This window comes from Gavia stellata, chromosome 8 (genome assembly GCF_030936135.1).
Source record: "Gavia stellata isolate bGavSte3 chromosome 8, bGavSte3.hap2, whole genome shotgun sequence".
NCBI classification, from domain to species: domain Eukaryota; kingdom Metazoa; phylum Chordata; class Aves; order Gaviiformes; family Gaviidae; genus Gavia; species Gavia stellata.
The window spans coordinates 33,689,854-33,717,461 of record NC_082601.1 but is presented as its reverse complement, the minus strand read 5'-3'; positions in this window follow the sequence as shown (position 1 = coordinate 33,717,461).

The following is a 27,608-nucleotide window of genomic DNA, read 5'->3' as shown; positions in this document are numbered from 1 at the left end:
AATCCATATAACAAGCCAACAATCCTGACTGAGCGGGTGCAGTAAAGGAAACAGTGCAGTGCTTGTGTAATGCATCCCGGTTTTGTGTTTTCAGTATGATCTCATTGGTCTGGAAGTAAGCACAGCTGACTTTCTGGAAACTTTATCTTTTTGTTAATCTGAGAGCACTGTTTCTACTGGCTTCCACTTGCAGTGGCGTTTTTAGAAAGGCAGTTTCAGGAGGGAGTCTATAGGAGAAATAAAAATAGAAGGCTAATAATAAGCTCCATTAAAACCCAATAATTTAATTAAACTCCCAGAATTCATTTGAAAAGGAAAGAGTTAGTGTGACCAGTCAAGAAAAGGTACAGATTGATTAAACTATTACCATTGACATCATAAGATATTAACAGAATGATACAAATGAGTTTAGCACTCATTAGAGCATGAAGAGAGCAAAAGGTTGTGGTCTATTGCCATGGAGAATATATCATGATCGAAGGGAGAGTTACAATGCAAAAGTAGGCTGAATCTAAGGTGTCAGCGCAGTGCTTATACTTAACAAAACTACCACTTGCCACTCTTCGTGGCTTTTGTTACTTGTACAGCAGGACAGTTATAGGTGAAGCTCTGAGAAGTAACATTGCCATCATGATAATAGAAAAGGGATCAAAACTCATGTTTTATTACTAATAATGGTAAAAAATAATAATCACAGCGTAAGATGTCTCTTTTATGGATCAAAATTTTCATTAATTTTACTTTTTTGTATCTGTAGCTATGTAAAAGAGGGAACTGAGATGTCTTTAAATACTCAACTTACTCAGAACAGGTAATTAGGCTCACCTAGCTAAAATAAGCCTTCTTTCAGAAACTTGTTTTGAGATATTTAATGTTGCTGGAATGAGCTGGATTAAGTGCAGCAAATTGTCAATCACGTTGTTTCACTGAAGCAAAAATAACTTGTAGGCTTCAGTCATTTCTGTTCTTTTTCAATGGAGATTTTTAGACCTGTCTTCAAAACCTGAATGATAGTGAAATATGTGTTTTCAGATGAGACCTAGATGTTTCTCCCTGCAAAGGAAGGAGGAGAGAGAAAGTGTGTTTTATGTGTATGATGCTGAAGGCACTGGCCTGGGAACTATCAAGAACTGTCTAACTCCCAGGTCTGTTTAATTCAGCGTAAAGTGGAATGAAAAGTCAGATCCCAAGCTTATCTGGATCTCTTGGATCCTCAGATGATGTCCTGGTCATAGAACTATTTGCAAATCCCCTCCTACATTTAGAAAGCTCAAAAGTCATGGTTATGTGTAAATACTATCAACATCCTGCTTTTATTCTAAAGCAGAATGAAAATTACTCTCTTGAAATTTCTGAAGTTGCTACAAAACAGAATTGTCCTTTTCAGGTCTATAGCTGAAGAGCGACCTCACTCTCCCTTTGTTCATCTCAGTTTATCCTTAATAACTAGAACATTCAGAAAACTATCAGAAGTTTTAAACTTTGATTATAATGGCAAACTTGCACTATGTAGACAGGAATGCAAACTGAGATTTCCCTTATGCTTCATAGTATCAATTACCAAATAAAATGTATATCCCAACATAATTGTACCTAAGGAGCACAGGTTGTAGGTGAATGTATTTGGTTTATGTGGCAAGGTTTTGGTAGCAGGGGGGCTATAGGGGTGGCTTCTATGAGAAGCTGCTAGAAGCTTCCCTGTGTCCAACAGAGCCAATGCCAGCCGGCTCCAAGATGGACCCACCACTGGCCAAGGCCAAGCCCATCACCAATGGTGGTAGTGCCTCTGGGGTAACACGTTTAAGAAGGGGTGGGGGTGTGTGGAACCCGCACAATGGCAGCTGGAGAGAGGAGTGAGAATATGTGAGAGGAACAATCCTGCAGACACCAGGGTCAGTGAAGAAGGAGGTGGGGAGGTGCTCTAGCTGCCGGAGCAGAGATTCCCCTGCAGCCCGTGGTGAAGACCACGGTGAGGCAGGCTGTGCCCCTGCAGCCCAGGGAGGTCCATGCTGGAGCAGATATCCACCTGCAGCCCATGGAGGACCCCATGCCGGAGCAAGTGGATGTGCCCAAAGGCGGCTGTGACCCCGTGGGAAGCCTGTGCTGGAGAAGGCTTCTGGCAGAACCTGTGGACCCGTGGAGAGAGGAGCCCACGCTGGAGCAGGTTTGCTGGCAGGACTTGTGACCCCGTGGGGGACCCACGCTGGAGCAGTCAGTTCCTGAAGGACTGCACCCTGTGGAAGGGACCCACGCTGGAGCAGTTCATGAAGAACTGTGGTCTGTGGGAAGGACTCATGTTGGAGAAGTTTGTGGAGAGGGACCCCGCGCTGGAGCAGGGGAAGAGTGTGAGGAGTCCTCCCCCTGAGGAGGGAGGAGTGACAGAAACATGGTGTGATGAACTGACTGCAACCCCCATTCCCCATCCCCCTGCACCGCTCAGGGGAAGGAGGTGGAGAAAATCGGGAGTGAAGCTGAGCCCGGGAAGAAGGCAGGGGTGGGGGGAAGGTGTTTTTAAGATTCGGTTTTATTCCTCATTATCCTACTCTGATTTGACTGGTAATGAATTAAACTAATTTCCCCAAGTCGAGTCTGTTTTGCCCGTGACTGTAGTTGCTGAGTGATCTCCCTGTCCTTACCTCGACCCACAAGTCTTTTGTTATATTTTCTCTCCCCTGTTCAGCTGAGGAAAGGGAGTGGTAGAGTGGCTTTTGGTGGGCACCTGGCGTCCAGCCAGGGTCAACCCACCAGATTGAACAGAGCAGAGATGAAGTAGCTCACCAAAGATGCATGTTGCAATCCCAGAATTTCTTCCAGTGAAGTTTGTTTTATGGAAATAAGAAAATGCCTAAAATTATCTCAAATGAATTACAAAACGTGCTTTGGCTAAATCTTACTTTTCGTCATCACCTTTTTAAGGTAATATCTTTAGTAAGGAGTGTCTAGGAGATAAAACTGAGAAAAGAAAACATTCGGGTAAATTCTGAGGAGCCTCCTATGTGTGCTGCTGTTTCCTTACACATTTAAATACTTATGAACTTCTAAAAAAAGTGTCTGGACTTTAAAATGAAACTTTTTTTTGATAGCCAAGAGGTGAAATTCCCAAAATAAGACACTTTTTAAGGAGACGGTGCAGAATATCTGTCATCTGAAAAGATATTTTATTACACCATTTCAGGCTGGTCACTCAGAAACGGAGAACACAGGATTACATGTACTCACTGTGCACTAATGAGGGAATGACGTGGGAAATCTTAAGTGCTCACATTCAGGCAAACTCTCACCACCAGCAAGGACCCTCTTTCTTTCTTATGTAGTCAGTAACTGGATTTAGAGTGGCTTTTACTTGGTGATGCTCAAAGCAGTGCAAAGAAGGAGCGTGTGACTCTTTTCACCTGTCCTGTTGGTCGTCCCTTCCCTTTCCACAAGCAGTGTTCCAGTGGTGGGCAAAATAGTGATCTCTCTCTGTCTTGACAGTGTCTCATGTCCGTAATTCTGTGCAAAAAGAGCAAATGTTTATGAGGCCTCATTTCTCTTCTAAGTTGTATCTCACTTTGATGCGCAGATCTCTTAACAGCCTCGTTGCTGAAAGTTAGACCTTCATGGTTAAAATGAGTCAAGACCAAAGACCATGCTGTCATGATATAGCGTACAGTCAGAGCATATGCACTTAGAAAAGCCTCAGCGCAGTCTGAGGTGTGCTCTTTCAGCTGTCCTGAGACAAACACTAAGCAAGATTAATGTGCGAATCTCTGCTAGCCAGTGCCGGTCAGTGGTGACATTTCCTTTCTGCAGATCCAGGTTCCAGGCTCCCCCTGTTGCAGCAAGCTGAGTTGGCCTTCGTTGTCCTGCAGCTACAGCTGCTGCAACACAGCAATTCCAATGGCTTGCTTCTATGGTTAAATAAGTTAGCTAGGTCTCCTGCTCGACACAGGCCAGGAAGAAACACCTCAGTTGAGAGGAAGCGAAAATCCATCATTATTCTGTATATTCTGTGGATAAGGACACATGAACTTTTTCACACTTGAAAAGCTAACCACTCGTGTTTGAAATCTTTATTAGGAAGAGATGGTTTATGTTCTAGGGTCATGTATGTCGATGGTTTGGGAAGGTTGGAAGAGTAACATAAATTTCATAGTAATTGATTGGTTATGATTGTATTATTATTTTTATGGTCCTCTTTCTGGATACCGATAAATGTCCATATTTAAAAAAATCATAAGAAATACTAACATAGATGGTGCAAAAAAAAAAAATTATATGAGATTGCATAGATACTTCTTTACAGGGGAAAGCCATGTCATTTGAACTTCCCTTTGGAAGAAGATTAAAAAATGGGTACGGGAAGTGTGGTCTGGTCCACAAAGAATTCCCCAACCCAAAGACCTCTGCCATGATCAGTAGCTCTTACTCTGTTTGGTGTGGGGAATTGGCAGGGGAAAAATGAACTGCTTTGTTTTTGTCTTGGATGACTAAATAATCCCCAGTACACAATCAAAAAGGGGAAACATGCAGTCCTTCCTCAACAAACATCAAACAGAGCCACGTTGAAACATGTAGGTGTTACCTTGTTAATACAGAAGGATGCAAATAAGATAGCCTGGTTTAAAAATAAATGGATGAATAAAGTCATGCAAGACAAATGGATTTTGTGTTTGCATAGATCAACCTGTGCACACAATACCTTTAACAGCAACCTTCAACCCCCTTATAGTGGAATGCAGCCAGGCAGCAAGTATAAATACAATTGTGTCAATCATCTTTATTATGAGAATTTTATTTGAGATAATTGACTGAGAGAGATGTGGAAAAATTCCGTAAGTTCAAATAAGAAATGGTTTTAAATAATGCATATCTGTGGAAAAACATGTCTTAGCTTTTCATCTATACCTAGCATCTACTGTCTTCTTTTTTGGGGAAAAAAATAGAGCATCATGGGAAATATATGAAATAAAGTATTATCTTCCTTAGCACCTTGTTATTTTAACAAGAAGTGTTTCACTAAATTCAACTGAATAGATAAAGGAATTGCCTCATCTCTGGAGTATCCATGTTGGTTCTAAGAAAATCTAGATTATGATTTACTACTTAATTTTCTCTGATTCCTTAAAAGAACTTTAAAAGTGGAAAACGCTGTGGATTTTGTGCTCTGGATTTAAATTGCAATTAGATTCCAGCTGGAGACTGCAAAACATAGCAGAACCCTTACAGGGAGAGTATTTGCCTTGGCTTCTATTTTGAGACTCCTTAGCAATATCACCTTGTCACAACAGCTGTTCTGAGAGCTGGGATTGGTGTGAATTTTTCCTCCACTGCCTGGCAAGCCTGAAAGTTGTAATACATTTTCGGTTCATTTTAGGTTCAGGTATTGCTAGGAGCAATCTTCTTCGTGTTCATCAAAAGGAACGAGATGTGAAGATTGCAAAGCAGAGATTCAGAAACTTATGCAAACTGCTCCCAGTTGGAAGCCTCAACTGGGACTTTATTGTAAAAGCATCAGGCAATAGAAGATCAGTTGCTAAATTTGCCAGAATAAGCGTCCAGAGGTACAAAACTACTGCCAAGCCCCTCCTTTGACAAGATGGGTAGGCTGGCAGTAGGCCTGAGAAAAGGTCTGAGTAAAAAAGAACAAATTCATACTTGTACCATTTCAATGATTTGCTAATCTGTGATCTCGTTTGGCAGCGAAACCTACTGTAGCTACCAGGTCTTTAGCTGTGCTCTTGGAAAACTGATGTTCTGTTACAAAACAGTAGGCCATGGTAAACAGGCTGGGCTAAGTACGTAGAAGAGGTTTCTTTTGAAGCTGAAGTGTCTGGCATGGTGAATAGTGGGGACATTTGAGATCATTCTTCTAATAAACTTGCCTACAAGCTTCTGCCACTGCTGTTGGCTGGTCCTTGTTCTCATTTATCCATTTAGTTTCTTGACAGTCTTAACCAGGGCACTTTTTGATATAGGGATGGTCCCCAGGGTGTTCTTTCATGTGGTACTTCTAACCATAACCTCTAGAAGCTTTCTTAGTTACACAGTTGAAATTGTAAGATCCAGCAAAAATATTCTTAGTGTCGTTATTCTAAGTAGACTGCCCAATCAATAAGGTCCTTGAGAAGAATGGGTCAAGTGTCCATGCCATCTCAGGAAACTCTTCTGGCCTCTCAGCACCTCAGTGCTGTCTGAGAGTATAATAGGTGGTAGCGGCAGCTAAGTGCCACGGGTGGCTGTGAGCTGCTCCGCTCCTGGGTGAAGGCCATGTGCGAGTGCCTGAGATGGAGGCTTTCCAGGAACATCGAGATAGGCAGAAGGTGGTTTAAGAAGAAAGCAAGGCTTGCCAAAAAAAGATAGAAAATTCAAGTTTCAATCAAATATAGACTCCTCCTTTGCCTCTGAAGAGGTCTGATTTCCAGTCACCTTTTTCTGAAAATGTAGACAAGTATTTCCCTGCTCACAGAACGTAGCTGTCTATCATGAATTCAAGTCTCCTGCTCTAAGCATCCCTCCTAAGGTGTAACAACAGAGTCTTGCAACAGGCAGCAGGGCATCTTGAGGCTTATGTGCTACGATTAGTTCACTGGGCCCTCAGCGCTGCAGTTTGCTTGGTGCAGCGTTCAGATTAAATATCAGCATGACTGAAAGAGGAAAGGGAATATGCTTTCACCGTTGTTGCGAGCCTTGACATCAATTGTTTTATTCCTGCAAACATTTACAGATGTGAATAGAACAAATCCCTATGTCCTGGTACCCACATACCTTTTATCACTTTCTCTGAAAACACTGTCTCGGAGCACACCAAAAACCCTGTTTGAGAAGGAGAGACTGCCGTTATGTTAGTGATACAGTAAATCCCAGAGTCACCATCTTTATGAGAAAGGTAGGATTTCATTTATTGCTGCCTGGCACAGCGGCAAACAGACTCAGAAATAGATCTGGGGTATAGTCTGCATTTGTTTTCACCTTAGACTTTTCTTTGGCAGATCTGTAACACTACCAAAGTCAGTGTAGACTCTGATTTAAAACAAGTTGTGACTGTGCATGTGTTTAAATTAAGCAAGTTTTTGGAGAATATCTATGTAGGACCATTTAGAGCAGGTAAATATCCATTATTTATAATGAACAGAAACTATTTGGTTTGTTATCAATAACATTTCTGTTGATACTGATGTAAGAGTAAAGCAAATAGTTCGAACAGACGGGCAATCTGTTTCTCAAAAGTGGGACTGAGTAGTTGTGTTGAAGTAAAACCAGATTATTTGCATCTTTGCCATTTTGCAGATTATTTATTTTCAAAGATTTTTTTTCCCCCAAGCACTTGTTTAGCTATTAGTATTAGGGAACTAAACAGCTTTTCTAAATATCTTATCACAGATAGTGTTGAAAACAGTTCCACTGGGAAACCCTTTATGAGCTGAAAGATATCCAGTCAAATAATGTATTATTTTTATTCATGAGCAAAGTCCCAGACTGAACAGGTTCATCATCTCTTTCTGCAGAGCTGCGAGGTACTCCGGGGACCCTCTGCAACTGCACAGGAAAAGTTTGTTGCGGTGCAATTTTGCAAGCTTAAATGTGGTCTCCCTGCCCGGGACCAGGCCTGGAGGCAGGTGCCAGAGAGCCCCTTGGCCACCTCCTGTTGTCGGGTCTCTCTGTGCCCATTGGACCTGCAACTCCTGTCGGCTTCGTTGCCAGCGAGGATGCCGGCAGCCATATGCTGGTCTGGAAAAGTAACATGCTGCTGCAGGTGCCCCCCAGCCCTTCCCTCAATTTTCTGCTTAAACCTGGTAATACGGAAGGTCGAAAGGCAAATGTTTTTAAAAAGGAACTTCTATGGACCATGGTCCCTATTAGAGCAGCAGTACCCATGCTGTGAGCACAGGGCAACAACAAAAACAGTGGTAAAGAAAATTAAAGCCAATGCTGGGATTATCTTTCAGTCTGTAGAGTTCACACCTACAGTAAAGAGCTTTGATACCAAGGGAAGCTGCTTGTTTCGAAGTATTAACATAAAGCAGACAGGAACTCACATCCCCTATATTAATATTTTAGTTAGTGCTGGATTTCTGTAGCTCAGTTCAGCAAGTCATTTATCTTCTCTCATTAGTGATTAAGTGTATCTATGCGAATATTTTGCTCTAACTTTGGTGAGATGTGGTTTTTTTTTTTCCTACTCTGCACCAAAATACCTCTCTCTTCCCCAGAGAACAAAGAAAATAGATTTTTTCTGACCATATGGCTGCTGCAAAGTGGTTTCCCTGGCAACTGTAACCTGCAGAACTTCTTAAAACTTTTTCCCTCTGTGGATATTTTTTTTTTTTTTAGTGGTTTGATTTCAGGATCTTGTCATCTTCTCCAAAATCATTACAGCAGGTGGAACAGAGGTTAACTGTGAAGGCCCTGGAGTGTGCTAGGGCCCCGGCATATCTCAAAGAGTCTGGATTAATTTGTAGTGTTCAAATGTGTTTCACTCTGCAGATGTTTGGCTCAATTTGCAGGACACTTAACAAATTCCTCTTGGAATTAGTGTGGTATTCTTCACATAAACACTACTGAAAGGTGTCCAGTATGGTTTGGAAAAACAAAGACAACTTGAAAGATGAAATGTGAAGCCATCAGGGCTTCGTACAGGCACAAGCATCCTCTTGCTTGCAAGCAGTTGGCTGGACCCCACTCTGTCATGGTACAAGACCTGGGACCATTCTGCGCTCTTCTCCCCACCTACCCCTAGTGCCCTATGGTTGCTGCACCTTTGCAGAGAAAAGTGGAGGGAAAAGAAACGCAACTATTGCTTCCTTCCTCATTAGGAGGGCATGCTTCTGCCTCTGAAAAGCACAAAGAACCCTGCCCCTCTTTTATTTTGAGGGGTAGAATTATGCAAAGTGTAATTTTCTGAAAGCCTGACCTTTCTTTTGGTTTTGATGAGAAATCAAAAATCTGCTTCTAACTAATGTGTAAGAGACCATTTATAACAGTAAATACAATCTTGTCATAAATACCCACACGCATACCTACAGTGTCCCTCCTTTCAAGTAGGCTTCCTGAAAGAATATGAGCTTAATGGATAAAATAGTCTGTCTTGTGCTGCCTTTCTAGTAATATGACTGTATCATATTTAGCAGAGTTGGTGAACTGAAAGAGTAGGCCTATTTATTTTCCTTAATCTTGGAGTCACATTTATTGTGCTTTGGACTCTATAAATGCAGCAAGTAGCATGAGAAAGGTATTCTTGGTCACCTCTTTCTAGTACCCTTTCCCCCAGTACACTGTAACCTATATTACTTGCCAGCTTTCTTCCACCATTTTTCTTCTGCACTCTTTCAGACATAGGTTCTGCAACTAGTTCCTAATAAATGGGAGGGGGGGGGAAAAAAACCACAAACAAAAACCTCTTGATTGCCCAGTGGAAATTACAAAACTTTCAGACCATTTCTGAAGCAAAGCAACAAACTGGCAAATATCTGCACTAAAATCTGTCTCCTTGCCTTGTTTCAGCAACCCCAGCACAGATTTTCCAAATAGCTATAGCATAAGTGTTACTGCCAGGACCCTGAACTCAACTGCAGCGCGTGCAGTTGAGCTTCCTGCTTGTGGCAAGTTTTGAAGATGTGCTCCAAAATGTTTTTATGCTCTGGGATCCAGATGGAGCTATTGGTTGTACATGTCGTGTGTCTGACAGACATCACACTGATTTTTCTGGTGTTTTTACATTCTTCTGCATATTGTTTGTGAGATAATTAGTAGTCTGAGTTGCAGTTGAGAAAATGATCAACAGAAATACTTTGTAATAAGAGTAAGGAATTAATTTCAATAATAAATAAGAATTTGTTACAATCCTCTGACAAGGCAGTGAGAAGAGCCAAAGTCTTCTAAAAATGTGAGAACCAAAAGGGAAAATTATGGGGTACTTGAAAGCACAACATGAGAGGAATAAAAAGGCATTTCAATAGTCCTTTTAGCTACTTTTAAAATCCACGGTGGTGTCCTCAGCATTGTCCACTTTTTATTTTGACTCCTGTAAAGAAAAGCAGGTGTGGAAAGACTTCCATGGAGAGAAGGGTTCAGTATATCCCTGTGTCCAATACTTTTCTGAGCATGAATACTTGCTACCAGTTGGGCGCAGCTCATGTGCTGGCCTCTTACAGTCCTGCTGTCCTCTAAGGCCAAGCCCAGCCTTGGGGCAGCTCTGGCTTTCTCAATTCCTGAGCAATTACCACCACCCTTTTTAATTGAGGGGGCTTTGAAAGGTGACGTGCGGGTAGATAAGTTCATTTCTGATGCAATTGAATACTGCAGCTTGGTCCTGGACCGCAGACCTGCTGGGAGCAGGTTGTTTCTGTCATGCCAAGCCATGTGTGCTCAAAAGAAACTGATACCTCTTGGTTTTAGAGGAAGGGACGCAACAAAAATCCTTTTTTTTTTTTTTTTTTCCCTCCTTTGCATATGCCATATTCATTCTTGAAATTAGCATTTCATTCCTGTGGAGTACTGCTTTCACTTATTTTTTTTCTGCGGATTTAGTCTTTACCATATTTTCCTAGACAAGATAAGATACTTCAGGAAGTGGGCCAGGACTCCTGACCCAAAGCAGTCAGACTATACAATAAGATTATAGACAGCTTGGGAAAACAAAATATATTTTTTCCCTCATTTCCCTAACTTCTGTTTTGTCATACCACAGTTCTCTTAAGGAGGGCAATTTGGAAACCACCTGAATTAATCAGTAAGTTGTCAAAAACTCATAAGTTGTTCCATTCAAATATTAATAATGTTTTTCAATTTCCTATTTTCTTTCTGAGCAAAATAAACAAAACAAAAAAGAAAATCCAGAAAGCCCTGCTGTAAATAAATCCCACAGGCACTCTCATCATTAGACAGTAAAACACACAGGACAACAGATGCTGGATCTGAATTTTTCCAGGATAATAAATGCATTCAGTGTCCCCAAGAAGAAGATTTTAAAGTGCATTTTCTGTAGAGAGCTAAATAATTCATCCTCAAACCCTCTGTTTTACATACAGTGTTAAAAGGAAAAACACAAAAGAACACTGAAATAAATAGTCATAATGTGCTGCTAAACTAGGGACAACATTTATAAGTAACCAAACTCAGTGTTTAGAGTAATTAATTATACAGGAATATGGATCTTTGCTTCAGCATTTAACTCTTTATACCTTCTGCTCAGAGAGCTGTTGGGAACAACAGGAGGAGATTTACTCTGGAAAACCTTGAAAGCAGTTATACATAGGGTTTTAGTAACATACTTCATTTTATAGTTAGTGTTTGCTCAAGCATTTTGGGGGGCCTTTCTCTTTAAAAGACTAGGTTACCTCTGGAGCTTGGACCAGCTTTTACACTTATTTCTTCTATCCTTTTGGGATGCTATCCATTTATTTCTTTCTCAGATCTGAGCCATTCAGTGTTTTCTGATGAGTTGGTGGATTGTGATTTCTGCCTTTATCCCCATGGACACAGATACAGAAGTCAGATCTAAATTTACCTGCTTTACCCTGCTGCTTGCCTGTATAATGTCTCTTTAGATGCCAGATGCAGTTGCCACCCTGCTTTTGACTTCTGAGCTAACATATATTGCTGCTATCCTCTAAGAAGAAAGTAACTGGTATATCCCAAGGGCTATAAAGGAGCAGTCATTTGATATAACCTCAATTATTTAATACGGAAAAATCTAATCTTAGGGTATAGTTTAATATTGGATTGACTTTCAGCCAACATAAGAAACCACCTACAGAGACACAAAGAAGAAGATTGTGTCAGCCCATAAGTTTTTATAAGGTGCACCTTACTGTGAGCTCAAGGAGTTAATTAATTATTCAGGCATCTTCAAACACCAGGCAACTTTACGGAGTTCACAGGGCGTGAAACTTCTGGACAAGACTCTTTGGCAATAATGTTGAAATCAATTAGGTCAGAGCACTGGTAGCCTGAAAATACCTGATACTGCGGGGTGGTTGTGGAGCAAGTGACCAGTCGACCACAGATGGGGGAACAGGGCTGGCTCTGTGTGCTCAGCTCATTGCAATTGCTCTCCAGAGAAAGGCAAGAGGAGAGCAACTGTGACCATTGAGGATAATGTAGCATGCGTCCAGTGCGTTTTTGCATTTATACTATATCTGTGCATCAGCTATTACATTCTCATGAGATTAGGTTTTTTATCAGTGTATTAGGTTTAGGTGGCAAGGTTTTGGTAGCAGGGGGGCTATAGGGGTGGCTTCTGTGAGAAGCTGCTCAAAGTTTCCCCTGTGTCCGACAGAGCCAATGCCAGCCGGCTCCAAGATGGACCCGCCACTGGCCAAGGCCAAGCCCATCACCAATGGTGGTAGTGCCTCTGGGGTAACACGTTTAAGAAGGGGTGGGGGTGTGTGGAACCCGCACAATGGCAGCTGGAGAGAGGGGTGAGAATATGTGAGAGGAACAATCCTGCAGACACCAGGGTCAGTGAAGAAGGAGGGGAGGAGGTGCTCTAGCTGCCGGAGCAGAGATTCCCCTGCAGCCCGTGGTGAAGACCATGGTGAGGCAGGCTGTGCCCCTGCAGCCCAGGGAGGTCCATGCTGGAGCAGATATCCACCTGCAGCCCGTGGAGGACCCCAGCTGGAGTGGGTAGATGTGCCCGAAGGAGGCACTCAGTGGGAAGCCTGTGCTGGAGAAGGCTTCTGGCAGAACCTGTGGACCCGTGGAGAGAGGAGCCCACACTGGAGCAGGTTTGGTGGCAGGACTCGTGACCCCGTGGGGGACCCACGCTGGAGCAGTCAGTTCCTGAAGGACTGCACCCTGTGGAAGGGACCCACGCTGGAGCAGTTCATGAAGAACTGTGGTCTGTGGGAAGGACTCATGTTGGAGAAGTTTGTGGAGAGGGACCCCGCGCTGGAGCAGGGGAAGAGTGTGAGGAGTCCTCCCCCTGAGGAGGGAGGAGTGACAGAAACATGGTGTGATGAACTGACTGCAACCCCCATTCCCCATCCCCCTGCACCGCTCAGGGGAAGGAGGTGGAGAAAATCGGGAGTGAAGCTGAGCCCGGGAAGAAGGCAGGGGTGGGGGGAAGGTGTTTTTAAGATTCGGTTTTATTCCTCATTATCCTACTCTGATTTGACTGGTAATGAATTAAACTAATTTCCCCAGGTCGAGTCTGTTTTGCCCGTGACTGTAGTTGCTGAGTGATCTCCCTGTCCTTATCTCGACCCACAAGCCTTTTGTTATATATTCTCTCCCCTGTTCAGCTGAGGAAGGCAAGTGATAGAGTGGCTTTTGGTGGGCACCTGGCACCCAGCCAGGGTCAACCCACCACAATCAGGATGACTTGAGAGCAATTACTTGTTTATGCGTTAACAGCTCGTAGATGAGTTTCGCAAATATTAGAATTATTTGAACTCAAATCATTTTGGAAAGAAAAAAAAAATCTAAGCTGCTTCCAGGAACTGTCAGGCTTTTTGAATTATATACTCAACACAAGAGTTTTCTAGAAAAATGGGCTGAAGTATTAGTCCTGAAACTTTGCTTGTTTATGGCAAGCTGTAAAGGGATTTTTGGAGACAACGGTATTTCTTACCTGTAGAGAAGGTGTTCCTGTGAAGAAAGCTGCAAAAGAAATGTATTGCAACTTGGACCTTACAAGACTGTATTTATACCTTCTGCGGAAAGTCACAGAACAGTTCAGATGTTCTGTGCCAAATTCTTGTTGGCTGCATAGTGCAGGCTGTATAACACATGTTTTATTATTAAATCAATTTATTTTTCAGAGAAAATATGTTTTCAGATTCCATTAGTACGTGCCCGTCTTCAGCAGCTGTGTCCTATCCTGATGTGTTTTATTTTACATTTGTTTTCTCATGTTTGATAAACAATGTCTTATTCCCTCTTTTGCCATTATTTGTGGATTCTGATCTGAATCATTGTTTGGCCATGCAAGATTACTGGTGCTCCTTATTGCTTAGTCTAGGTCAAGAGGTTTTTCTTCAGTGTGAAATTAACTGTGGAGCTCTTGGCCACATGGTGTGGTGGCTGTTAAAAGCATTCATCGAGTGATTGGGCAAAGAGATGGACATGGTTCTTTAATACAAGGACACTACTCTTGGCTCAGAAGTGCCCACATTAAGTATTTCCAGATACTAGAAAAGGGCAAGTGTCTCTTGTTTGAGTCTTTCCTAGATATCTGTTACTTAAAAAAGCATCCTTAGAGCTGAGCCAGCATGGCTGTTTTAATGTTTTCAAAACGATTTTGCGTAATATGTGATCTGTATCTTTATGATGTTCATGATGATGCTAAAAATCTGTATGAATTTTTAAAGTTTTTCTCAATTCTTTTGTACCTTTAAGGCTGTTCGAATTTTATTTTTTTTTAATGATTGGTTTCCTACCAAGGAAAGGGCAGGGCTTTGCAGAATTTAAGCATGTGACTTTAGATACAGATTCAGTGTGAGGATTTTGCTTTCTTCCATCTTTTTAGTGCATCATCAAAGCATTGCCTTTGCCTCCTCCCCAGAAAAGGAAGAGAACAAAGAAAACATGTGAAAGCTGGGTGTAAGCTTTTGTGCAGGGCTGACCGGCCAAACTGGCCAGAGACACTAGTGCAGCAGGTTATTGGGAGTGGGGAAGAGCCTCAGACCCAGGCAAGAGTGCTGACAGAGCAGAACTGCTCTCAGCTGCCACAGCTTAGGAAGAGGCATTACACAAAGGGCTCAGGTTTTTTCTATAAATGACATGGCTCCAAACTGTTGAGAGCATTGAACAGTGGTTTTAAAGCTAGAAAAAGACTACCTTGGTCAAGGAAGCATTGACCCAACATCTTGGTTTCTATGAGGAAAAGATTAGTTTAGGCTTATTTATTGTATATTTTGTCAGGTACTCATCACAATAATCTAGAGGCTGTCTTGGTGCCCTAAAAAGACATTGCAATCTTAAGAGGCAGCTGCTGCAGCTATAGAGATTGGAGAGATGCAGTGAGCAGAAGCGTGCTGCTCAGGGGTGCCCTTAAGCACAGGAGAAAACTTCAGATTCTTTGCCAAAAAGCTCTGCTTTTACAATGGGAAATGTTTATCTTAATGGCAAGTCTCGCTCCACTCTTCAACCACTGCTGAAATTAGATTTCTAAAAAACGGAAGTAGACTTGCATCTAGCTGGAGCGGTGATATTTGTGTTCTCTGTTAGCCATTGCTTACCAGAAACTAACTGCCAGTGCAGAGGGCAGGGTGCACCTGTGGTGTCCTCCACCAGGCTGCAGCGTTCAACAGCGAGGCCATTGTGGATTGCATCCTGAGCACACTCTGAGGCAAAGAGCCAAATGAACTTTTTTCATAATATATGTGGGCACATCAGTGCCTATGAGGCTGCAAGGAATAAGAGGAAATCATTCACTTGCCAGGTGTAGAAGGCTCTGATGTCTGGCAGGTCATTTCTTGAACGCTCAGATGGTCGAATAGATATTGGAGATTCAAGCCCAGATACTCACCCAGCATTTGGCACAGATTGTTTCTGGAAAAATAAAAAGAATGAGGTATCCGCAGCAAACCGATGGCACTTTTTTCCCCACTTAATCCTTTCTTCAGTTCTGAATCCCAAGTGATCATGCAGTTGAGAACAAAAAGTGAAGCCCTTGCTTTAAATGAACCTAATAAGCAGTGGCAGTGGGTGGTTGCTTAAAAAATGAAAGGGAGACAAAGTGTTCTTTTCACTAGCAAACGGCACATCCACAATTAATATTGAAATCTGCTGAAATATCCAGCAACCTCAGCATAAATATGTGGACAATGGGCCCATTGGCTGAAGGGGTTTGATTGCTGTTGTCATTGATGCATCATTAAGCAGCTTCGTTGGCTGAATTGAAAGGCCCCAGCAAACGGTGGCAGGTGTTACAGGGAGGTCCCTGTCCATGGCTTTGATGACGCGTGGTAGGAGAGAGATGCAGTACTCGTGACAGTGATGCTGGCCACCCGAATTAACTGCCTGAGCCTGTTACAGAGGCAGTTCAGAAGGAGAGATGGTTCGGTTTCCACAGACAAAAGTCACGTATTGTTTATAACCTGCAAGACAGACAGGTTGCAAAAGGTTCAGCAGATGTAGGACAAAATCATCACGTGGAAGTAGCTCCGGTGATAGGGTCTCTCTCTTTGTTTCCATTACACTGATAAGAACTATTCCAAACATAACCATGGTAGGCATCTCTAACCAGCAGTATTTTGTGCAATACCTTGAAGGTTTGCAGTAAAAGCATTTCAGGTGGAGCTGTTTTTGCCACCCTCCACCCAGCCCCACCCAAGCAAATTCACCTGCTGCTTTCACAAAAATTCTTAGATTTTTTTATAATGCAAATAACACAGTCCTTCAGATATTCTTTCCTCCCTATTCACACACTTTCTTTTAAACTCTGCCAGTGCTTTCTTTTTTGTGTTTCTCAACTGAATACTGATGCTCTGATAAAGGAGTCTGCTTTGTACTAACGTGCCTGTGCCTGATTGTTATGTCAAATTGTGATCTTAGAATAAGTCTGTAGTTATGGCATATTTTTGAAACCCATACCACAGTCTGCAGCCTTAAAGGCATGCTGAGGTTACTTAAATAAGTGCTTTTAGCGTAGTCTATGGAATAATTTATCATATGAACATTTGCATGCTTGTATATGAGCAATTTTGATAAAGTAGCGGAATATTAAACTCTTTTGCTTGTCCTTCATCTCATTACTGAGAGTATCAGCAAAATCTCACCTCTTTTCCATTGTGTTTGGTAAAGGGTGCTATAACACAGGACCTGTATAATCTGGAAAGAAACCTTTACATCTTAAGGGATGCTTATCTGGGAGCTTAGATTCAGTCGAAATTGACTGTATCTAAAGTGGCAAGTCAGTTTTGAGTGAAGTCTCATGCTGTATCTCATTTTCAGTTACATTACTTGTTCTACTAGTTGTAATTTTTATTGGACATTAATCCAGAAATCATGAATACAAAGCTCAACATTGAAGTGGAAACAAATGCATGTGAAATAGGGGGCAGTATGTCTCCTTGTTTTTGACGTTTGGCTTGAAAGTCAACACCTAGAAGAGAGGAAACTTCAAATACTACTTGGAGTTTGCTAGAAATTTGTCCCCAGCTGCTTTCACTAATGGAAAATTCAGATGTTACAGCTTGACAGTGGGAAAAGTGGAGGAAATTCACAGCTTTACTCCATATTTCAAAGTGCAGCTCATGATTCTATGGAAAAGGCAATTAAGGATCACCGCACCACTTCATGTAGGCAGCAGCTTAACATCTATCCATCTAATGCTGTGCTATTGAAAATTTGTGATGAAGATAAATTCAAAACAACTACCAAATATTTTATCCCCTTTCACCACAGCAAAGCTGTGTACCTTCTGTATTTGATCCAAAGTCTTTTGGGTTCTTTCCACTTATGCTGCTACATGTAGACTAAAAGGGAGGTTTCAGAAAAGGTGTTTAGACTTTCAAGAAAATTGTATATTGTGCTTGCAGATGGAATTTGAGTGTGCAAAATCACATGATTCTGTACGTGCCACAGTGCAGAACTGCTTGGATTTTTTAAAAACAGATCTTCTGAGATCTCAAGCTTCTAGGGGAAGGTTAAGATGGCATATGAGAAGACTTGTCCTTCAGAATGGAAAGTTCAAAAAAAAAAAAAGAATTTTTTAAGGAGTTTCTTGCACCATCGTTTTGTGGAATCACTATTTGATAATATCCATTCCTTAATCTTTGTGCCTGGGGATTAAGTCAATTTTAAGGATATGGTAACTCTATCAGAGATAAGCTGTTGCATTTAACTGTGGTGGTGAAATCGAGCTTTTAAAAAAAATTGTTAAATGGCCCTTGACTAAATGAGGCTGATTCAACTCGGTGAAATTTAATTTTTGTGTCAGTTGGCAGAATATCAACAAGCTAGAAGCCTTCTCTAATTCAGCAAGTTTTGGCAGAGGAGTGCTACTGAAAAGGAAAGATTAAGTGCTCTGGTCTCTGCTTATGGTGCTGAAGGGAAGGTTTTTTCCTTTAGAGCAGTTCAGTAGCATTTGTAGAACTGTTCTTGTAGGAGAGGTCTGTAACCCTATGGAGAGATACTGACCCTCTCTTTGTTGGTCAACACTGAATTATTCAGGGCAAACACCCTACTGAAGAAAAGACAAAATGCCGCAGAATATTTTAGTGAGTGGAGGAATGTCCCAGTCTGAAGTGAGGGAGTGGGGAAACATTTGGTCCCTGGACATAGCGCAGACACACGCTACTTGTCACATCTAGTCCCACAGCTGGTCTCTGTAACTCTGAATGACACAAAGCCACCTACAAAGGAAAAAGTTTGAGGCCTGCAGCATATATAAGTCCATTGTTTTGCCCAAATTGAAATGGAAGCCTCTTATGCCTATAGTAGCTACCTTTTTTTCTACAGGTATCGGTTAAAGCATGTAATGCCAGGTTGCGGTGAATTGTAGCACAGCACAACACAGTTTTGATCTTCAACTTTCTTATTTGTTAGAGAAAATATCTTGATTCCAGTATAATTAACATAGGAGTTCTGTTTCTCTGCTACCCTTTACTTCTACAGAGGCTCTGCATCTTAATAATCTAAAATACTATATTCCATGTATTGATAAATTTTTCTGTGGTAAGTTTAAAATGTGATTTGAAAACAGGATGAAAAGGCAGAGAATTAACGCAAAGTGACTTTAAGGAAAAATAAATAATAAGAAAAATAATGACTTCCCACCTCACCATCCATTTTATTTGCTGTCAGCCTCTTTGTCAGTTTGTCACCACATCTGATGTTTTCTTCTTTTCCATTTACTCACGTATTTAAATTGATCAATATTTGTATTGTGCTTCCTGGCATCATCTTATCATTTGTATGCTTACACAACTGTAAGTTCCATTTCTGTATATTGATGCTTACCCTGCTCTGAAAAGCAGATATAAGTTGTTCTGTCTGCCAAGGGTGACCTTTAGTGTAATTTAAATATAATCTCTGAAAACTGATGGCAACATAGGGGGAAAAGAAAGCAGGAGGTGTTTTTACTGTTTGTGGGTTTCAAAGAAATGCCAGTGTCTCACTGTGGAAGAGGCAGCACGGTAGAGAAGAGATGGCATAAGCTGTTGTAAGAGAAATCAGAGCCTCCCCTCTGTATCAGCCTTTGTCTTCAGCATGTAGATGGTATTTATTCTGATCGGAAGTTTCCCATGAGAAAGAAACGTAACATGCCTGACTAGCCCTGTCAATCCTACTTGCTGTTTTCTTCTCCACCTTCAGTTTTCTAATTTAGACTATTCATTGCTACATTTTTTTTCCTACTGTGCAATGCACTGCATTGGAAGTTGTGCACAGACTGTGATATTCAGTTTGTACTATTTTTTTTTCTTCTCTTCATCTTATATGGCAACCTTTTATCGATTGTAAAGTTTGTCGCACAAAACCCAGTCCTGCTATGTTAAGTCAATCAATATTTTTGTGGTTGCCTTTGCAAAGTGAGGACCTCACTTGAGATCCTGATTGTAACATGATTTATCTAGAAATGTAGATTTAATTTATTTTAATTTATGATCATTGAGGAAATGAAAAAAATGTGTTGTGTCATGCATTTTTCCTTAAAGATTTCTTTGACTCCACTGTCCCCTGCAGTTTCTCTGCTAACAACATCCAAAAATACCTCGGAAAATGAAGATAAGTGAGATACTTCATACCCATTTTTTGCTTCTTCCAGCAAACATTCACTTAGCTGAGTTAACGAACAGCTCAGCAGCCACACAACACTTGTTTATGTTGTTACAGGCTGTCTGTGTAATCGCTTCCAGAGCCAACCGAAACCTAAAGAAAAAATTTGCCAAGCTGCAGCTGGAGCACTGCAAACAATCCATGACATTTGGTGAAAGTTTAAATTAACATATGTTATAGCAGGCAACAAGGAAACAGCTGGGAAATATGACAGCTGTTATCCATAAATAATGTTACATTATCAGCACCTATATTTGTATGGAATTTTATTGGGGAAAGATGCAAATAAGTATTTCATTACTTAACAACGTGACTGCACTGTAGAAAGAACCCTGGCTTCTTCAGTGTACTCCACGTGCTGTACAAACAGCCTCAGGTCCTCCCAAATTGACATCTGAAACTCCAAAGTTTATGAGCGGTGATTGAAGCTCAGATTTTAAGCAGTGAAGTGCTCCCAGAGTTTCAGAAAGGTTTTCCCTCTACTGACACAAGAGGGTTGAAATTATATTTTTGTTCTCCAGAGTTTACATTGTTGGACTCCAGATTGGTGTATGGTTGGCTTTTTTGGTAGAGCCATAAGATTGGGAAGGAGACACCTGTTATTCTTTAGACAGAATATTTTCTAATTATTGGTACTAAGTCTTAATTTTTGTGGTTCTTTCTTCCTCCCTGATACAGCAAGATAGAAGCTTGGCAATTTTACTCACAATATCTGTTTAATATATAACAGGAAATTCACTCCTGAGATAATTCTATTAACTGAGTGGGAAAAGAGACTTCTCTGTGCTTCAGAAGTGAATCTGTCTGGTTTGTTATTTCAGCTCATCCCTGGACATATCAGTGGCAAGCTTAAGCGTAGTAAGAAAAGTGAATAGGTCCCCCAACATTGACCGATGACATGCTATCTTGATACGGATTCTCAGTTACTTGGAGATTCTTTGGTTTAGACTCTACATAAATACATATAGCAGTAATGGTATTAAATAATTATGGCATAGCATAATACTTTTAGTATAGCCAAGTAGGATTCTTTGGGACTTATTTTTTAAATCCTGAGCATTTTTTTTCTTAGCGTAAATTTAATTAAGTTTTGACCTAAAAGTAGCAGTGGCTACTTGGCTTAAACAGGAGAAACTGGCAACAGAAGGTTCAGAGTTCAAATTAAAATATCCACAAGATGTTAGATTCAGGACTTGGCTGTATTAAAATCTGTCTGCTGATTACAGACCTGTAATAAATTAACTTACTGATTATAGATGATCTGTCTAAAATAATAAGAATGGTTACTGACTACTGTTGTCTGTTTTTACAGTGAACGTTAACTTAATACAAAGGTTTGATAGGAATTTCTTCCAAGTTTTCTAGCTAACATCTGTTCAGTTAAAAAAAAAAAAAAAAATTCTCCTGGGTAACTATATCAATAATAATTGATCCTTTCCAAAAGCGATCAGACCTGTAGAAGCAGTGTGGAGGAGAACTTCTGTGGCATCAGCTGTCCACTGGGTATTTTTCACTAGAGTGTAGAGGTAAGCACTGCCTTCATAAATATTCATCCTGGCATTTTAGCCTCTAAAGAAAGAGAGTTGACAATCTTGCTTAAGAAAATAGTAGTTTCTTTGTAAAGCTAGATAGTAATTTATGTATTGTAAATATGAAGGCTAGTATTGGCAACTGCTTATGCTAAGAAAAATATTCACTGGGAATATATGGAGCTTAAAAACAAACGAATGAAAAAGGGTCTTTTTATCATCAGCACACTTGGCATATTGCTTTTAAATAGCTCTAATACAGATAGAAGATACATTAAGAGACCTATTTAATTCAGGCACTTTGCCAAGAATAGGCAATGATGTTGTTTACAGTTTATTAATACTGAATAAAGTGAAATTATATTCAATTTTAGCATCTGGAGAAAACATGGCTTACTGAAAGGTCAGACAATTGAAAGGCTGCCCAGGATCTACAAAATGCAGAAGCTGAGGGTCTGATTAGGAGAACCACAGTAAAAGTATCAGCGGAGAATCTAACTGAAAGAAATCTGATCCAAAATGTTTATCCTCTCTCAAATTGCTGTATCACATTCCTTGCAAAGCAAATTATTATATATGCTGACTCTCTTTAAACTGAGCAAAGGCTATGTGAGAGTAAGTGGAAGCTGGAAAAAATAATTGCAACTTTAAACCAAAAATTGGCGTACCTGACTCAAAATGACTTACAGGCAATTTGCCATGCCTTGTGCTGAGAAAAGTGAGGATCCATTTAAAGTAACCAATTCGTACCAGCAATGACATAGATTTGCAAAGCTGTACCAAGTTGCTACAGTTACTGGTGAGGAATAAATTGGGTCATTTGTTGTTGAAGAGAGGTTTTTCTACTTAGGGTATTTCTTTTCCCTGTTCCCTGTGCAGTGAAAACCTGTTACCACCCATCCTCACAGTCTTCAGATGTGCTCTGGAAAAGCTGGCACCTTGAGTGGGTATATCTGGGATACCAAACGTTCAGAATAATCCATCATCTCTCCCATGTTTTCGGGTTTTTTTCTTTAAGAAGTCACTTGATATCCTGGTAGCAAGAAGTGATAAACTCTAATTAATTAACACCTTCATTTGGTGACAGAGAAGGCTTCCCACACTGCCTTGTCCCAGAGAACCTGGAAAAAAAAAAAATTCCTTCACCTTGAGGATTTTCTATGGGAATTGGGAAGCATAAGAAGACAACACACAACTCTGAGTGTGTTCCAAGTAGTCTCCATCTTGGGGAAAAAAGGAATGGTGTGCCAGGAGTGTGGAAGTGAAGTCAAAGCTGTAACATTTGTAAATGTATACAGTATTAGTAATGCTAGTTTAAGCCCTGCTAATACAGTCCATTAAAAGATTTTGGACACAGACTCAAGCTGTCCTGCCATTCTCTGTGGGGGCATCTTAGTAGCCAAAAGAGATTCTCATTTTGTTTAGAATCTAAACTTCCTACTTTCTTTGATTTGAATTGTTGTAATTTCAACTCACTGTCATCTAGTCCCAAGCCAAATCTAGCACTGTTATTCTAACGTTTAAATTCAGAAGGAGAGAAAGAGAAATAATTAACAATCTAATGATATAATTTCTTGAATCGAGTATCATGAATTTACATTCTTGAGATAGGTCTTTACCTTCAACTCACGTTGATGCCAAACTCTTCGTGCCTCAGTTATTCTCATACACAATTTCTAGTAGGAACCTGATGGGAAAATGTGTCTTTGCTTTCCTGACCTGTGGGACTCATTAATGGCTGCAATGACTCCGCTGAATTTTGACAAACAGCTCACCTCTAAACAAAATAAAAACATGAACTATTCAGCCAGAAAGAAATCTGCATGAAACAGTTAAGAACAGTTGAAAGGGAGAGCATGTAACTGAGCCTGGAACTTGATCACACAGCTATGGAGATGTGCTCAAAGTTTTCTTCCAACTAAAATAAACAGGCATGTACAGTGGACTGTTCTGGGAAAAAATTGGCGTTGCTCTGGGCTGTAGAAAGTCATAGGAGCACCCACTTGCAAAGCTGTGGGGTGGTGTTGTTTTTGACTGTGCAGCCCAAAGAAATATTCCATTTTACCTTTTTTTAGAGACTCCAACACTCTGAAAGTTTCAGTATCACACAAACATTCCATTCATAAGTACATCTGTGCTATGAATACCTGTATAGTGTGCAAACATGGTGAGCCCTTTCCACACACTGCATTTCAGTCCTGCCTTAGATTTCCCCCACTTAATCTCTGTCTTTCCAGGTTCTGATTTTCAGTGTGGGATAATAACTCTGAATTAGAGGCCATGTAAAATAATGTACTCCAAAATGGTCTGTATTTATTTTTAAAAGAGAAGAGATGGTGTACTTGTTCCTGTTCTCCGGAGCAACAAAAAGGATATAAGCATTTTGGTAATAATTAACCTGACTGTGAATGTAAAGTAGCAATCAAATTGGTTCTTTAGCATTTACGTATAATCCAAAAGTGGTCTTCCAGACAAACAGACATCAAGGACGTAATTTATATATCTAGGAGCACATTACTCTCAGATCTCCAGGCATGTCGGAAGAACCCAAGTCATTATTGCAGTGCAAAGAACTTGTTGCAGAGAAGTGTGAAAAGCAGAAAAAAACATTTTGAATGGTACAAAAGGGTATCGCTAAGTAAACCTGACCAAATGTGAGTAAATGTGACCTTTAGCATGTTACGTTTTAAGATACTTGACTAGGGATTTGTAATCAACTTGCAGTAGGAAATGATGAGAATGTATTGGATTTCATCATGTGAAATTCCAGGGTGGAAAGCATGTGGTAACATCCTCTTTTTCACCTAAAACAGTGATACTGGTCAGTAGGAAATAGCTACTGAAAGTAAGGGCTCCTGCACTGCATGAGAGAAGACCAAGTGAAAGAGCAATAATTGCACATCTGCCAGGAAAAACCTTCACAATAGGATTAGGAATATAGTTTAGGAAGGATGCAGTCCCTGCCAGTTCAGGCTGGCTGTAAAAAGCAGTTACTATGTAACATGGTCTTTCTGATGCTCATGGCTTCTGTTTCCTAAAGACAACAGAATGAGGAGCATGAAGATTTAGACAGAATACATTGATGCTTGCAAAGGAAGGCCAGACATGGGCTGGAAAATTAGAGGCCATCTACAACCATTTAACTTCATTAAATAGAGACGTCAAGCACGGAGGAAAAAATTGTGTGGTATAACAATACGGTTGATGATGAGCATGGAGACCACAAGGGTGAATATGAAACTGTTGCAGTAACGATAAATATGAAAAAATGTTGTAACTGAATTCCCTTCTCTCAAAGTGAGTAACTGTATGATTAGTGGAAATGTGTTTTGAAGTTAAAATAAAATTAATAGCCATAAGAAAATATAGTCAATGGAAAATAAAAATTTTTTTTAGAAGAAAAACTAATTGCAGCTGGCTGCTAAAAATGATGTAATCATGTGAGCCATGAAGTAAAGAGCAAGGTGGTTTTTTGCTGTGCTGTAACCTGTAGATAGTGAAATCTCTCATCTGAAGGTTACGATACTTGTCACACACTAATTCACAGTGCTCATCGCTGCTGCTTTTTTGTTCTTGGGTCTGGCTAGACCATTATATCATCTACAAAGAGTGTGGGTTTTTTCCACAGACTTTGAATAAAGACTGGCAGACCCAAGAATTCAAGCAGATTAAAAGTCTTTTGTTCTCCTTTACAACTCTCACAAATCAGAAACTCATGCAGCACTGCCTTGGATAGACATTTACCAACTGTACCCTTAGGATATTAGCTCTCTAGCTTAAATATTTGTAAACAAAAAGTGAAAAAGTGGTACTATTCACTCACACATATATACACACTTGAATTGAATGTATTATTAAATACTGAGATGTTCTGATAATTGTTTTGCCACAGGTCTGTATCCTGCAAGCAGATTTTAAAAAGTGAGATAACATGACGGCAGTTCTCTATCCATAATTCATTTGTCTAAGTATCTATTACCATATATGGATATATGGTTCATCTACTTTAACTGTTTAGGTAATTAACTGAATTAGAACAGTATAGGATTCCAAAAAAAGAAACCCCAAGCCTGCCAGCCCATCCCATTCCCTCTCTCCCCCCCAAAAGAAAAGAAAAAACAATCCCAAATGCACTGTAGGCAAATGGAAGGAGGTGAGAGTGTGGAGGCTGCCCGTGGAACATCACTGGGGGTTCCTGATTTACAGCTCTGGTAAAGAGGCTCTGGTACATTTACATCATCTGCGGATCTTACACGCAAGATTTATGCTTTTCACTTTAGCAAGCTGAAGAATTTCCCCATCTTCTATGTTTTAAATTTTAAGTCAGAGGAGAATGAGCATGAAGAAGAATGAGGAGAAAAGGAGGCCCAAAGGCAAGAAAAGGTATTAAGGAGAATATCCAATAAAGAAAGGCAAAGTATCTTGTATGGTAGTTTTTTACCAGTTGTTTGAATTACCCTATGAGAGTACAAGAAATAGCCCTGACAGGATGGATATCTCAATGAAAAGATGAAAAGTTTTCCCCATCCTGAAACTTCTCTAGCTTTTTCACTTCTCCAACAGAGTACTGGTGTGTTTTCTTGGAGGACCTAAGTTTCTACATGCATTCGCAGAGGCATGCACAAGCAGTGCCTAGTGTTTCAGCAAGGAGACAGTAATACCCCATTTTTTCTCGTAATTATGCCCTTCCAGAGATATCAACACATCTTGATCTTTTCCTAACTTGCCTAGTGCCACTGCCATGACTTTAGATTTGAGAGTTCTCTTTGGGTTTTGGTATTTCTTTTCTTAGAGAACAAGCACCATTGAAATGTTAATAGAGACGGAGAAGCAGATAGTGCAAGCTATCATTTTGTGCAGTGAAACAGATTACAGATCAAGGACTCAGTATGTAAAGGAAGTTTGCTGCTGGCCTTTGGGATGAATGTCATTATAGATGATATAAAGATACTTTATGAGTATTAATGCTGTTGTCCTATTCCTCTGTACTCATCTACTCTTAAGTCTGCAAGCACAAACTTTACACTATCGCATTGGTTACTTTAGTATAGCAATCTACCCTACCCATAGTCTATTTTTTTATAATCCTTTCATAAACTGCAGAAGTGAAACTTTGAATGAAATTCAGAAACTTCTGTGAGCATGTCACCTTGCTGGACAATATTCTCATGTCCTGAGCTGTTTGGTATGAGGATCATACTTGATGTTTTGATGCATATAGTATGGCTGAAAAACGAAGTGCTGCATGTATGCCTTGAAGACCGACAGGGCTGTAGGATCTGATCCATCCCATTCACTATCAAGTCAAATGAAAACTTCATCCCATCTCATAGTGGATTTGGTCTTTTTTTACAAAGAGAAAAGGGGATAAGGAGATCTGGTTTATTTTACTGTGGAGAGGTCTTATTAGAATTGTTTTTGCAGAGTGTTGGCCTCTTTGGAGGGCACATATATCATGCAGAATCAAACCTCCAGCTTTGAAACTTGAAGAGGGAGGGCAGCCTAGGATTGCACAGGAGGTTGTATGAGAAGCTGATTTTACTGATGTAGTTTTCCAAGGCTATTAAGTAGCTTGCATTTTTGAAAATCAAAAATTGCACATATGGATTTTGGATTTTTTTATATATATATATTTTTTTTTACATTATTCTAAGTCTACTCTGTGATTTAGTAACAATTTGTATTCATTTTCAGTGAGTTTCTCAGCTGTGGTGAAAATCAGACCAACTGAAAAAAATAATTTGTATTTCTTCCAACAATAATCATCTACTACCATGGTCTGTTCCATTCTTCTCATTTCTTCCTCCCCTTTAAGGACGCAATTTCTAGGATTCAGTATCAAAGCCTGACTTCTATCTTTAAGATTTTGTTACATTCAGTGACTACATTACAGGATGAATGCCAACGTGTAAGTATTATGTTATTGAAGGACAAGCCCAAACGAGTAGAAAACATAGTGAGGCCTACATGGAGTAAATATAAAAATACATAACATGGTTTTGTTTTTTTTATTTCAGGGATGTGTGGCTATAATACTGCATTTATTCACGACATAACAAGGTATTACTTTGTTGCATTTAATCAACTGTCACTCTGGTTGAGTGACAGTTATGATTCTCTCCTCTGCATTTAAAATACTTTTCCAGTAAGCAAACATGATATCAATGCAGAGGAACAGGAACGATTCAAATGAGGCTGAACTATATCAAGATTGACGAGTGTCTCATAGGATGAAAGAAGGTGCAGGTGGAGCGTGTTTCTCTGAAGTCTGTTTAATACCAGCACGCACAAATCTTAAATGTGAGGATGAACTTAACACACAGGCAATTCTGGTGAGCTCCTTTTTCATGGTTATTTTGTGCCTAAAAGTTGCAG